A 15500-nucleotide genomic window follows, 5' to 3' on the forward strand; every position below is an offset into this window, starting at 1 on the left:
CTCTCTGACATCTGGTGGGAGGGCATTCCACAGGGAGGGTGCCACTACCGAGAAGGCTTTCTGCCTGGTTCCCTGTAACTTGGCTTCTCACAGTGAGGGAACTGCCAGAAGGCCCTCAGCGCTGGACCTCAGTGTCCGGGTAGAATGATGGGGGTGGAGACGCTCCTTCAGATATACTGGACCGAGGCCATTTAGGGCTTTAACGGTCAGCACCAACACTTTGAATTGTGCTCGGAAACGTACTGGGAGCCAATGTAGGGCTTTCAAGACCGGTGTTCCCGGTCACCAGTCTAGCTGCCGAATTCTGGATTAGTTGTAGTTTCCACGTCATCTTCAAAGGTAGCCCCACGTAGAGCGTATTGTAGTCAAGCAGGAGATAACCAGAGCATGCACCACTCTGGCTAGACAGTCCACAGGCAGGTAGGGTCTCAGCCTGCGTACCAGGTGGAGCTGGTAAACAGCTGCCCTGGACACATTCTATAACTTCATCAGGCCACACTGTTCACCGACATTGCCTTGCACTCTCCTTGGGCATTTTTGCCTGCTTGGAATTTATCATTGGATGCTGATGCTTTTTGTCTGGGTGGAGTATATAGAGGAGTGTGTGAGTGTGAGTGTCTAGAAACTAGCCGCCTGTAAAAATCACATTTATTGCTTTGCTCACTCTTACCTCTGGCCCCACCCACCAGAACAAAATGTGGCCCTGTGGCTGAAAAATGTCCCTCATCCACAGGTTTGAATTGTAACTTGAATTGCATCACAGAAAAACAGTAAGGCTATTTTGAAGCTGGTGAGAGATGTTAGGGTTGACTTGTGTCAGTCAGCAGCATAGCTGTTGCGTTTCGAACCAATTGGAATTTCTTCGTAATCCTGTTGTACAACACATTTCAGTAGTCTAAGCCGGATAGCATTAACCAAGATACCTCTGTCCGGGATGGGTGGGTGGGGCGTGTCACACCTAGCACACAAGTGGAAAAAAGTGGAAAGGTATTTCAGATGACAATCTGTGTGAGAAACGAGAGCGAGTCTCAGTGTGGAAGGTGTGGGTTTTTCAAAAAAGGGTGGCTAAAAAATGCATGCCCTCCCATCTCAAAAAAAGAAGTACGTTTAAAAAAAGCAAGCAGGGAAAAGTTTGAAGTCTTTTGCTTGTGATGGAGACATTTAAAAAAGACAGTTCTGTTCAGAACAGTTTCTTGCACTTCTCCAGAAAGGTAGGACAGAAGTCTGCCCCTTGGATGTGCTCTGCAGTGGGGGAATAAGCCTGGCTCCCCCACCCCACCCATCCCTGCTTGGAAAGGGAAGTGAAACAATCAGATGTTTGTGAGTGCTACAAAAAGTCTGGGAGGTTTTGCAATACCCTGATCGCTTTGCTCACCCCCCCCCCCACATTTTTGAGCACTCAGCATCTTTGCCCATCCCTAATCTGTGGTGTGATAGCAGTGTTGGTGTCTACACAGTATCAGAACTGGCCTGTTATCCTGTGTTTTATTTCTCAGTAAACCTTTTCATGGGATGGTGCTTCTGGAGCCCTTACAGATACAGACAGTGTGAAAGATTTTTTTGCAAATAACTGTTCAGAGTCTCTCTTGATATCTAGAGTTTCTGTAAGTGAGAAGGAAGGAGTCACACCCTCCTTCCTTGCGTTAAGCTGTATTTAGTATGACCAAGATCTGAACCTTTGCAGCTTCTTTTTTAACAGAGGCTTCTCACCTCACGATGAGAAGTCACTACGAAAACGATGAACGTGTAAACGCACAAACTATAACTTGTTTGGTTTTACAAGATAGGAAGCAAAGAACATCTAGAATGCCCTCCCCCCAGTATTATTTATTTAACTGTGGCAGATTCTAATTGTGATGGGAATTTTTCCCCCAGTGACGAGATACCAGGAAATTGTCAATCCTTATATTGTTGGACAAAAGCCAAACATATTATTACCAAATTGCAATTGAAATGAAAGGCAAAAAGCAGGCTAAGAGTCTGCTGTTCTCTTAGGCAGCCCATGGCAAAGTAAGTGATAAGCAGAGGGAAAGAAAACCAAACACATTGGACAGCTTCCTGTGGTCCAATGTTACATTCCTCCAAGGTCTGTTAAGGCCACTACTGAAGGGGGGGAATGGAACAGCTGGAATGGAGAACAAAGCAGTCAGCGGCACCCCGTGAAGGGAGGAAGGAGTGAGCTCTACAAAACAGCTGATAGGGCTAAATTCAGCTTGTTTTTCCCCCTGTTCAACAGTTCTTGTGCCATGGCAAATAAAGGATGGACACACAGATTTGCATCTCTGTTTGGTTTACAAGACTCATTGGGTTTGTTTTGTAAAGAGCTGTGGGAAAAGGTAGACATATCTTAATCACACTTTCCTTATGCCGACGGACCCCGTAGGGAGGGTTGCATTGTGACTCTCCCACTCCACCCCAGTTCTCTTAGCTTAAATACCACACTGCTTCTGCCAGGACATGAGCAATACAATGCACTCAGCTGGACATTTTCTCTCTCTTCAGTGCATAAAACAATTTTCAGCTCTGGATGCCTTGTCTTTCTGAAAAGAAAAAAAAAATCACTTCAGTTTGCTTGAACTTCTTTAGTGCTACTAAATGCAAGCAGCCGAGCATGGCTTTGGGGGATGTGTTATAAAAAAAATGGAGCCACTTTTTAAAAGAGAGACAATGTTTATTAAACAAAATCAAGCTACATATCTAAATCTTCTACTGCCTCTTGCAACAGGTGATAGATGTTGCCAGGGTTACATTGTGCAAATGTATTTTGCAAATCTATAGGGCATCAGTGAGGAATCAAAATGCTTTTGTAACATTTGAAAGATCAGGTGAAAGTATAATCGAGTCAGTGTTGTGTACATCTGATTATGTATATAATATTGTTTATATAGATGCTAGTTCCTAGCTTCCAACTCCTTGTCCTACTCGGGCATGGTTAAGAAATGGAAGCAGAGATCAGGGTTAGGAGCTGACTTCTCAATGGATCCCACTTTACTAGGGCAAATAGACTGCTATCTGGGTTATAGCAAGACCTGCCCCCTAGTACCCAGACACTGGGGCCACCAAAGGAACAGGCCACTAATTGTTGGAAGCCATCTGGATCACAGTATACGTAGTGTAATATGTTGCCCTCCATATCTGAGCCACTGTTTAACCCTGAAAGAATGGGTGAAGTTTTACACCAAACCTTTCTCAAACAATTAAAATACCCCTCTAAGGCAGGTGTGTGTGTGCGCGCGCACACACACACACACACACTCTTAATTAAACTTGTTTGTCTATGCAAATAGTTTATTTTCCCTGTAAATACTGCTAAGTGAGCTGTAAAGCAATGAAACTCTCCCAGCAAGCTGTAAAAGAATGTGGTTTTTGTTTTGTTTTGTTTAACATGTTTGCTAGCTCATGTACTTGGCTCCATAAACACATGACTATCATGACTATGTGGATGCCCCCCCCCCCCCGATAATGGGGAGGAAATGTAAATGAAGAGGGGAAGAAGACTTAAGATAGCCCTCAATTCATGCTACATTTCTGCATTATTTTGATGCAGGAGGGGATATTACTGGGTGTATTTTATTTTGCAGATCATGTGGTATTGGAGATGTGGATAAATAAAGCTTCTGCTTGATGCATTATCGGATCTCTTATGTGTTCCTTCCCACTGGTGACTTCATGATATATTAATGGTCAGGAGATAGTAATGAAATAGCCAATGTCTTCTTCCAGTCTTCTCCCAACCCAGATGAAGGGGTGACCTGGTATAGAAGATATAACTCTCACCTTAACTATGGCCCTTTCTCCCTTAATGATTAGCAGCCTTCATTTCTATTTCCAATTATCACTACACTTGGGGCTAATTCTACAGTGGGGGCAAAACCTCATAGATAACCCTTGTCTCTGAGAAGCTCTGCTTCTGCTGTCTCTGTATGCCAAGTGGACAGAGATGCTTTATGTACCCCTAGTAGTCCTTGCTATATCTATGCTCTCCCATTTTTCTGCTGACACCGTAACAGCAAGTGTGATAAAAGTGTGTTGGAGGTAATGTAATCAGTGCTATTTTTCTAGAAAAAAGGTGCTGGAACTCTTTGTTCAAGATTTTTTTTATTCCTGGAGAGGTGCCAGAACCAAGTTCCAATGATTTCTGGCTGGGGGGTGGGGTGGGGGAAACCCTGAGTATAATATACAAACGTGGGTGTGATCCCAGCTGTTTGTTAATTATCCATAAAGTAAAAATGTTTAGGATTGAACTATATACTAATACTGACTTGGGTCTTCTTATGCTCCACACACTTGAGAGAAGTACTAGAAGACTTGGAAGAACCTGAGATATGCGCAAGTGCAAAACAACAACAACAACAACATCAACACACCCCTAGATGAGGCAGAAACTCTAAAACAAGAGGAAAGTGGCATGGGGTCAAGCGGAAGTGTGGATGATCCCTGAGTGGGGGTGGGACAGATAACAAAATGGGGTAATTGAACAGGAAGCAAGAAAAGGGAAGAGGGATTGATTGTTAAGCTACTCTGATAATTGTAGCTCCTAATAATTCTGAACACCCTTTAAAAGCTACAGCTCCCAGAATTCTTTGGGGGAAAGCTGTGACCATTAAAAATGGTATAATACTGCTCTAAATGTACAGTACAGATGGGGAAGATGGAATAGAACAGAGTGGTTGGAATTCTACCCTAAACAGAAGCTTTCCATGCTGCAATAGTTTGTTGCAGGGTAGGACTATTAAATATCTAATTGGCCGGCAATTTTCCCCATCCGTGTTCCTATGATCAAATTAGATTAGTGAAGTAGTTCTGCCTTCTTTTTAGAATGCGAGTTTTTGAGGAGCCAATTTGTTTGTTAAAAGAAAAGCACGTTCTGTTGTGTGTGCCTCTCTCTCCCTTTCCCAGTGAAATGGTAATGGTGCAGAAGATGGAAGAAGGAGGCAATGAGTAAAAGAAGAATGTGGGAGGCAAGTCATGCTTGCATTCCTACATTCTAGGGATACATAGGAGTCTCTCGTGTTCCTATCTGTCATAGTCCTTGCAGTGAAGAGGGAAATTTGGAGAAAGCTACCAAATGATCATCAGCTAGAGCTATGGATGGAGGAGGAATTCCGTTCAGTTCACGTTTAAAAGTGAACGTACCTAATTCACAATTTCCAAAGCAATATGTGAACCAAACAAACCTAGCCTTCAAAATTCACACTTCTTTGAATTTTGTAATGTTGTCATTCAGCCAATTAGCATACAAATGCATACATATAGAAATGCATGTACAGTGGTACCTCGGGTTAAGAACTTAATTCGTTCCGGAGGTCCGTTCTTAACCTGAAACTGTTCTTAACCTGAAGCACCACTTTAGCTAATGGGGCCTCCTGCTGCCGCCGCACCGCCGGAGCACAATTTCTGTTCTCATCCTGAAGCAAAGTTCTTAACCTGAAGCACTATTTCTGGGTTGGCGGAGTCTGTAACCTGAAGCGTCTGTAACCTGAAGCATATGTAACCCGAGGTACCACTGTATTAGTAAAAATAACATACAAAAATGCATTATGCTAGGGAAAACTGCTTTGGAAAAAATGTGCATATTGTGTTATTCTTAGCTTAATAACTTTCAGAATCCAGAATGCCCATAAACATAAGATAAACTTGATTAACTATTTGTGAAATGAGGAGTCCCTATTAAAGGAAGCCATAGCTTCTCTACTGCTGAATCAGTCTCCTGCTTAGAGGTCCCTTCCAGTCTCATCTGATTCACTTAAAGCGATAGCATCCTCACACATAATAGGAGAAATGTGCACTAAAATGCTGTTGAATTTTCAGCAAATGGCCTAACCACTCATTATATTCATGATGTCATTAGCGATCACAGAAGGATTTTTTAAACATGTGCAAGAGGGCTGGTTCAATTGTCTTCAGGAATGCAGCATTTCTGAAAATTTATTCACCACCACCACCACGGTGCAGCAATTAGCATTAGGGGCAAATGATCTCATTGCCACCAATGGAATATTTCCCCCTAATACTAACTTGTTGGGGTGTGTGGTTTAACTGATCTCACAGCTGGGAAAGGAAGACTATTATTACACCATTCCATGCTCTGCGTTCCTGTGGGCAATTCCCCACCCACCCAGCTCCTATGCCTAGTATTGAGTTGTTCTTTTCTTAAAATACATTAACAATGTGATTAGCAATTGTGTTGTGTAACTTGTAACTTGGAAAAGACCCTGTTGTTGGGAAAGATGGAGGGCACAAGGAGAAGGGGACGACAGAGGACGAGATGGTTGGACAGTGTTCTCAAAGCTACCAACATGAGTCAGACTAAACTGCGGGAGGCAGTGGAAGACTGGAGTGCCTGGCGTGCTCTGGCCCATGGGGTCAAGAAGAGTCGGATACGACTAAACAACAGCAACTTGTAGTCAGGTCCTTTTTTAAAAAGCAACAAATGTGATAGAGGTTTATATGGACAGATTGGGGAAAGTGGAGTTTTCCTGCCCAGTAGGAAGAGAGAGGGCGAGTTGAAGTCACTGTTGGACAAATAATATGAGTACTTGGGCAATTCTCACATGGCCTCCTCAAGGTAACAACACAAGTTGGGGGCATGTTGAAGCTAGAAGAAGAAGAAGAAGAAGAAGAAGAAGAAGAGGAGGAGGAGGAGGAGTTTGGATTTGATATCCCGCCTTTCACTCCCTTTAAGGAGTCTCAAAGCTCAAAGGAGTCCTTTCCCTTCCTCCCCCACAACAAACACTCTGTGAAGTGAGTGGGGCTGAGAGACTTCAAAGAAGTGTGACTGGCCCAAGGTCACCCAGCAGCTGCATGTGGAGGAGCGGAGACTCAAACCCGGTTCCCCAGATTACGAGACTACCGCTCTTAACCACTACACCACACTGGCTCTCACCACACTGGCTACAGCAGGGCTTCTGTATGTTTAAGAGCTCTGGAATGGTATGGTGTTTCAACAAATGCAGTCTCCACCAGGGTGTGGAGAACTATACTTGCCTTCCTCAGTTTATAGCAGGACTAGCTATCCTGTGGTCTTCCAGAAGGTGCTGGTCTTCACCCTGTCATCTCTGAAACATTAGCCAGGCTGTCTAGGGCTGATGAGAGCTGGAGTCTGACAAAAATATGGAGAATTACACATTCACCACCCCAGGTTTATGTGGAAAGAAACCTGATTTATTTATTTTTAATCTATCTGCATCATCATCATCATTTGCATTTATAGTCCACCTTTCTTCCAAGGAGCATAAGGTGGCATACAGAGTTATCCCCATCTCCACTGTATCCTCACAAACAACCCTGTGAGGTATGTTGGGCTGATATCTGTGATTGATAGTCACCTATTTAATTTAGTGGAGTGAAGTTTAACTGCTTCCTTCCTTCCTTTGGGAGGAAGAAAGGGGTGTAAATTCAGTAAATAAAGTTACTTAAATAACTGGTCCTATCACTTTTCAACATAGGACCAGTTATTTATTTAACTTTACTCATTGAATTTACACCTCTCTTTTCCTCCCAAAGGGGCCTCCTTGACACCCAAATGACAATGAACATATTAAACGGCCTGATTTGACCAGCCAGCATTGCCTACTTTGACTGGCTGTGACTTTCCGGTATCCCAGGCCTTTTTCATCACCTGTTACTTTTTAGTTAGAGATGCCCAAAGGTTGAAATGGAACCCTTCTGCGGAGGAAAGAGGCTCACCCATTGGCCTCTGTGGGAATGCTTTCATTCCATCTGCCACACACTCTCAATTCCTCAGATCCCATTCACTTGTCCTCTGTTTCCCCAATACTTTTGCTTCCTTTACTGCCCTATCGTTTTTTAAAAACCAAAACCAAACCAGTCTGCAGCTTTTCTTTTCTCTTTTGACCTGGAAGGGAGCAACTTAACTGGCTTTCCTTTAACTTACTCTTGCTTTGGAAACCAGTAGCTACGTTCTTAATACACTGTCTTTTAGCCATCGGAATCTGATTAACACTAATGAGACTTATGCAGTTAAAAATGTACTGCCTCAGCCTGCAAATGTGACCCCTGGGCGCTATCTCTGACTTCATAAGCGCCTGCTATTTTGAGAGAAAGGGTCAGCAGTTCTTTCTCTGGTATGACCATTGAAATTCAACTCCTGCTGTAGAATGGCACGCTAATATCCAGGCAATCAGATTATGATATACCACATTTTTCACCCTATAGGACGCACCGGACCATAGGACACGCCGGACCATAGAAGGGGGAGAACAGGGAAAAAAAATCTCCCCCTCTCTGCTCAGCGACCCTTCAGCGAAGCGGCAGGAGAAATGGAGCCCCTTCCATTTCTCCTCCCGTTTCGCTGAAGGGGCGCTGCGCAGAGAGGGAGAGCTGTGCAGCGCCTCTCCAGCGAAGCGAAGCAAGAGGGATTGGTGTGCACCAACCCCTCTCGCTCTCCAGGCTTCTGCAAGCCTTCGGAGCGCAGCGGGAACTCCTGCTGCGCTCCGAAGGCTTGCAGATAGCTGCCTGAACCCCCGGAGCGCAGTGGGAGTTCCCACTGCGCTCTGGGGGCTTCAGGCGGCTTCAGCGAAAGCAACGCGAAGCCTCCGGAGCATGGGGGGAGCTCTCCCTCTGTGCTTCGGAGGCTTCACGTTGCTATCGCTGAAGCCAAGGAGCCCACATTCGCTCCATAGGACGCACACACATTTCCCCTTAATTTTTGGAGGGGGAAAAGTGCGTCCTATAGAGCGAAAAATATGGTACACTGAGTGTCCACTCCAGAAGTAAGTCCCATTGTGTTCAGTGAGACTTACTTCCTTTTAGAAGTTTTTTGGGCTTACAGCCACAGCCCATTGAGGGTAAAAACAATGGCACTGTTCAGACAATCGTTCCTGGTTCTGTAAACCATCATAAACCTTGTCAGTCCTCCCCTCCTGCAATTCTGCACCAGCTTCAGTGTGATGATTCTGGTTTATATTAAACCAAGGCTTCCCCATTACGTCCAAACATCCCAGCTTATTTTCCTGGTTTGTTAACTAGCATTAAGCCAGAATTCCCTGGGTCAAATGTCAAGTGGAACTCTTACTTACTACAAGCCAGGCTGTTTGTATTGAAGCTAGTATACAACGGATGGGGGCATGCACAACCCCACTGGAGGAATTCACTTTTTCAGTTCCATTCCCTTTTCTGAGAAGCAGATTTCAACTGAATCTGAAATCTGGTGTGCTACACTCACATGTCAATTCGTTCGCTGTAATTTAGTTGTTCACTTTAACTGAACACTCCAGATGTTTTTGTGCATGTGTTTTTGTTTTGCTTGTGGTTTACTGTAATTGCATCATACATTTTGTAGTTCAGAGCCTCCCTAAAAATTTATTACAAATTTGTGCCTTACTCACAGTTTTGCTGCACCAAGGGTTAATATATTATAGGAGTGAAAGTGGTTTGGGTTAAGTTCATCAAACAGTTACATATATATTGTGATAATGCATGACGCTTATTCATAAAATAATAAATATAAATATATATATTTTTAACACGGCAACCAGAATTTGATTTAAAATAATAATAATGATGATGATGGAATCAAGTCTATAGCAAACAGACCATTTTCACCTTTGTTGCTAAAATACGGTGAAACGACTATAAAAGTCCAGTGTTAGTATTACTTGTATTTAAGTTTTCTCATTGGGCCAAAATCCTCAATACAGAAATTAGAAATCATATACCACTGAAGTAAAAAAGACTAAATTCCATAAAATGACCCGGGATTGTGGTAAGATATTGTTTTGATCTTTTATTTAAGTGTAACCTTCAGCATCCATTTCTCCAAAAAGGCAAACTTAGAGATGTGCAGAATATTGATTTTCTTAGCTTTTCCAGATTGTATCATTTTGATGATAAACAGGTTTAAAAAAAAGTCTGAATTCAAAACTGAAATGGAAATTTTCACTTTGGATCCAAATTTCCTTTGAAAACCCTTTCACAAAAGGTTGGACCCCAAAACTGCAGAAATCTATAATAACCTTGAACTTCCAAAAGTTACTCTGCTGCTTAATCTAGCCCCCAAAACTTAATCTGTGCCTAGACACCAGTAAGTTCTTTCCTATGAAACATGTTGGAGCCTCTATTTGAAGATCTTTTTATTGATGAATGGTGAATTTCAGGTCAGCAAAGATTGCCAGAGAAACTCCAGTGTGAAACTGCTGAACTAGGGCAGTGAACACACCATACATTTAAAAATACATTTAAAGCATATGATTTCCCCCAAGCAATCCTGGAAACTGGAAGTGAAAGATAGTTCTAATTAAAATATTCCCCAAATGCATTTTCCTCTCATTCCTCCTTCTAGGTTTTCCTCCTTACTGTGTCTTGGCTATAGGATGAAAATTAATCACAGTAGAAAAATGATGTACCAATGGCAAAGGTAAAAAATGTAAAGGTAAATGACTTCTGGACAGTTAAGTCCAGTTAAAAGCAACTATGGGGTGTGGCACTCATCTCGCTGCAGGCCGAGGGAGCTGGCATTTGTCCACAGACAGCTTTCCGGGTCATGTGGCCAGCATGACTAAACCGCTTCTATCGCAACAGAACACCATGATGGAAACCAGAGCTCACGGAAACGCCGTTTACCTTCCTACCACAGCAGTACCTATTTATCTACTTGCACTGGTGTGCTTTAGAACTGCTAGGTTGGCAGGAGCTGGGAGAGAGCAACAGGAACTCATCCTGTTGCACAGATTCGAACCACCGACCTTCTGATCGGCAAGGCTCAGTGGTTTAGACCATAGTGCCACCTGTGTCCCTTTTACCAATGGCGAACACACACACACACACACACACACACACACACACACTGCACTGGCTCCCCGTTTGTGCAATGCTCTCCCCAGGGAGGTTTGGCTGGTGCTTTCATAATGCAGGCAACCCCCGGTTACATTACATCTCCCGGGGGTTACATTTCAAGGCACCGCACACATCAGTGAAATCATGTACAATTGAAAAAGTTTGCAAACACCCTGTTGTGCCCCTGCCCCACCTATGCCCTGCCCTGTTCCTTGCATTATTGTTTTTTTACTTTTTTGGTCACTTCTGGGTTCGGTCTGATGCGCATATGGAGAATTGAAGGGTTCTTTCAATCAATGTATTGAACTGAGCTGCACCTATGTGCTCCTTTTTGTCTTGCGACTACTCTTGCCTGACTGCCTCTTCTTACCATCAGCACACAGTATTTCCTTCTTTGGGCTCTGCAAGAGATTCCCCCCCCCTCCCTGAGTCACCTTTTCTCATTTCTGTTTTCCTCTCCTCCTCCATTCGCTGCATCTTCTCTCCTTCCTTCTTCAGGCCTTTATTTTCATCACATAGCCTCTTTCGAGATCCTCGCGTCATAGCCCATTTCCTAATCTCAGTTCTGTAGCCAGGGTGAAGACAGTGACTCACCAGGAGGACTGGTTGTCAGGGTGGTCATTTATGCATCACAGATAGAAAGGAAATGCATGGGGTTGGGGGAGGAAGGGGACAAAAGGTTGCACCCAGTGTTAGTCCTACTCAAAGTAGGCCCATAAAAAATAATGGGCATGACTGAACGTAAGGTCATTAATTTAATGGGTCTATTCTGAGCAGAACTTAGTTGGCTACACCACAAATATTTGCATATGCTAATTTATATGTTGTTGTTTAGTCATTTAGTCGTGTCCGACTCTTCGTGACCCCATGGACCAGAGCACGCCAGGCACTCCTGTCTTCCACTGCCTCCCGCAGTTTGGTCCAACTCAAGCTTCGAGAACACTGTCCAATCATCTCGTCCTCTGTTGTCCCTTTTATATTTATATGTACAGATCCACATTTAGACATTATTGCTATCATTTCAATGGAAATACATCTCTCCATACTGGTGAAAGACTGACCCTTGGGCCTACTCAGTCTGATTGGCAACTTCAAGGCCCCTTCTCTCCCTTTTTATGCCTGTATTCTTTAAACTGGACTTAGACTAGGCAATCCTTCATAGAGATATCCCCTTTAGATAGTCCTCTGTAAAGTGGAACACATAGCCAGCTGACTGGTTGACCCCTCCAACTAAGAATAAAACAAACAAACAATTATAAGATAACTTCTATTTAAAGAATGGAAACTTGTTATAAGCGTGGGGAGAAAAATCTGCGTCTATGTGTTTTAAAACAGTAATGGCTGGTTTTTCCTCAAAATATTATATTCAATCATTAATTCATTCTATTTTCAATTTGCTTTCCAGCCAGCTGGCTCCAAGAGTGGATTATACTAATAAAATAATCAGATTAAAATGCAATAAAACCGTATTTAAAATTGCATTTAAAATCCATCAGCTGAAACCATCAAGAACAATAGAAAGGCACAATTGTAGCTACCAGAAGCAAAGAGGAGCAGTTCCAATTGAGCATTCATTGATGTGTGCTGGGATAAGCTATAAAAGTGTTGTGTAATGGAAGGGAGCTCCCCTCTCCATCCCTTTCTATGGACATGCCCATAGAGAGCCAGTGTGGTGTAGTGGTTAAGAGCGGTAGTCTCGTAATCTGGGGAACCAGGTTCGAGTCTCCGCTTCTCCACATGCAACTGCTGGGTGACCTTGGGCCAGTCACACTTCTCTGAAGTCTCTCAGCCCCACTCACCTCACAGAGTATTTGTTGTGGGGGAGGAAGGGAAAGGAGAATGTTAGCCGCTTTGAGACTCCTTAAAGGGAGTGAAAGGCGGGATATCAAATCCAAACTCTTCTTCTTCATATGAGAGCAATGCATTGCTGAGAATCCACTGTTTTCTCATTTGTCTTCCTAATGCGCTGAGGTGCGCATTTGCTTCAGCCTTTGTTTCAGCTGCAAATATGCTGCTTACTGATCACACTTGTAAGCATTCCCTTCTTTTGACATAATCCACATTGCGTTCATCTTATCCCACCTGCCAATTAGTCAAGTCAAGTCAAATAACCTTTATTGGCATCACATAAGAACATTCAGAATACATTCAGAATAGATAGGCCAGTGCGATCTCGTCACTACCCCAGCAGCACAGTCACCCGCCAACGGGCAGAAGAGGCAAGCAATCCATCTTATTTCTGCAGGTTTCCTGCTAGGGCAAGATGTGAGGGCGATCTGGCTCTGACATCTGTCACCCCATTGATCGCCTTGGTTGATTGGGCTGATCGGGCTGGCTAGGCGGGTGTCTCCTTCCTCCCTCACCGCTCCATGTGCGTCCCTCCCGAAGCTGTGTGCTCGGTGGAAGAGGACGACCATCCCAGACAGAAGGAGTGTACCGTTCTTCGGTCAAGGGTATACGGTAGCTGCGCTCCCCTGCTAGAACCTCCAAACAAGCCAATTAGTTAAACTCACGCCTTCCATTAGATTCATAACTAGGCATGCATAACAGCTAGCCACAGTTGTGTGTCTGTTGTGCTCAGTTTTGTTGTTGGGTTTTTCCACATGCATACTTTTCTGGAAATCCAGAAAAGAACATATCTGAAAAACCTTAGCATGCATACAAATCATGAACAAAACCTTTCACCAAAAGGAAGAGAGAAAATGTGAGAGAGCACTGTTCCTAGATTTGGAAGCGTGAGGTTCAATAAAAGAAAGGGGAAATGATTTTTTAAGACTCAGTGGCGGAGGAAGGGGGTGGGGGGGTGCGGGCCGACCCTAGTGTCATTACTGAGGGGGGGTGACAAAATGACAAAATATCAGGGTTTTTTTTTAAAAAAAGGGGCTCATGAAACTTTTTAGTTCAGTCAACAAAAAATGTGTCAGCATTTTAGTGCAATTTTCTCCCTATCAGCACACCTTTGTATACAGTTTTGATGAATGTACTCATAGTAAAGGTAAAGGTACCCCTGCCCATACGGGCCAGTCGTGTCTGACTCTAGGAGGGGTGGCTAACACCCCAGAGGACAGGATCACACTTCAAAATGACCTTGACAGATTAGAGAACTGGGCAAAAACAAACAAGATGAATTTTAACAGGGAGAAATGTAAAGTATTGCACTTGGGCAAAAAAAAATGAGAGGCACAAATGCAAGATGGGTGACACCTGGCTTGAGAGCAGTACATGTGAAAAGGATCTAGGAGTCTTGGTTGACCACAAACTTGACATAAGCCAACAGTGTGACGCGGCAGCTAAAAAAGCCAATGCAATTCTGGGCTGCATCAATAGGAGTATAGCATCTAGATCAAGGGAAGTAATAGTGCCACTGTATTCTGCTCTAGTCAGATCTCACCTGGAGTACTGTGTCCAATTCTGGGCACCACAGTTCAAGAAGGACACTGACAAACTGGAACGTGTCCAGAGGAGGGCAACCAAGATGGTCAAAGGCCTGGAAACGATGCCTTATGAGGAACGGCTAAGGGAGCTGGGCATGTTTAGCCTGGAGAGGAGGAGGTTAAGGGGTGATATGATAGCCATGTTCAAATATATAAAAGAATGTCACATAGAGGAGGGAGAAAGGTTGTTTTCTGCTGCTCCAGAGAAGCGGACACGGAGCAATGGATCCAAACTACAAGAAAGAAGATTCCACCTAAACATTAGGAAGAACTTCCTGACAGTAAGAGCTGTTCGACAGTGGAATTTGCTGCCAAGGAGTGTGGTGGAGTCTCCTACTTTGGAGGTCTTTAAGCAGAGGCTTGACAACCATATGTCAGGAGTGCTCTGATGGTGTTTCCTGCTTGGCAGGGGGTTGGACTCGATGGCCCTTGTGGTCTCTTCCAACTCCATGATTCTATGATTCTAGGGTTGGGCGCCCATCTCACTTAAGAGGCTGGGGGCCAGCGCTGTCCGGAGACACTTCTGGGTCACGTGGCCAGCGTGATGAAGCTGCTCTGGCGAGCCAGCACCAGCGCAGCACACGGAAACGCCGTTTACCTTCCCGCTATAAAGCGGTACCTATTTATCTACTTGCACTTAGGAGTGCTTTCGAACTGCTAGGTGGGCAGGAGCTGGGACCGAAGGACGGGAGCTCACCCCGCCGCGGGGATTCAAACCGCCGACCATACGATCAGCAAGCCCTAGGCACTGAGGTTTTACCCACAGCGCCACCCGCTATGTACTCATAGTTGTAAGCAATAACTCCGCATAGTATGCGTTTTTGTATCATATGGTATTTTCCCATTTTTCTTTTTTATATATACATACTTCCCCCTAAAATGTTCATTTCTTGTAAACACAAATTTTGAACAATGGTTGTGTTTTGGTTCTCATGTTGTTTTGATAGATTTGATAGATACAGGTTTGAACTGAATCACATTTCTCCCCCATCCCTAGTCCTTGAGGAATTAGATCTTTGTGAATTCTGGTACAAAATGACCACATCTGTATTTCCAATGGGAATATTGGAATCAAGCTATTCTCCAAGACTGGATCTCCATTGATCTGCTAAACGTTAATCAATTGAATGTTCTACAGTGGTACCTCGGGTTACATATGCTTCAGGTTACAGGCGCTTCAGGTTACAGACTCCGCTAACCCAGAAATAGTGCTTCAGGTTAAGAACTTTGCTTCAGGATGAGAACAGAAATTGTGCTCTGGCGGCGCGG

At 43.9% G+C, this 15500-nt stretch overlaps 1 protein-coding gene and 2 long non-coding RNA genes across 3 annotated transcripts in view; 1 reads left to right on the plus strand and 2 right to left on the minus strand.

Moving 5' to 3' along the window:
- LOC310707104 overlaps positions 1–15500 on the minus strand; it is a 213695-nt gene that overhangs the window by 179016 nt on the left and 19179 nt on the right. The gene's annotated exons all lie outside the window — the stretch shown is intronic.
- The window catches only part of GRK7 (G protein-coupled receptor kinase 7), a 44612-nt gene that overhangs the window by 15955 nt on the left and 13157 nt on the right, over positions 1–15500 (plus strand). The window lies entirely within an intron of this gene.
- Positions 1112–11455, minus strand: LOC310707100. The gene is made up of 3 exons (XR_014526336.1): positions 11232–11455; positions 6984–7102; positions 1112–2536 (listed from the first exon to the last, which is right to left on the minus strand). It is a non-coding gene; the product is annotated as an uncharacterized lncRNA (long non-coding RNA).

This window comes from Podarcis liolepis (genome assembly GCF_965112155.1).
Source record: "Podarcis liolepis genome assembly, chromosome: 5".
Classification (NCBI taxonomy): domain Eukaryota; kingdom Metazoa; phylum Chordata; class Lepidosauria; order Squamata; family Lacertidae; genus Podarcis; species Podarcis liolepis.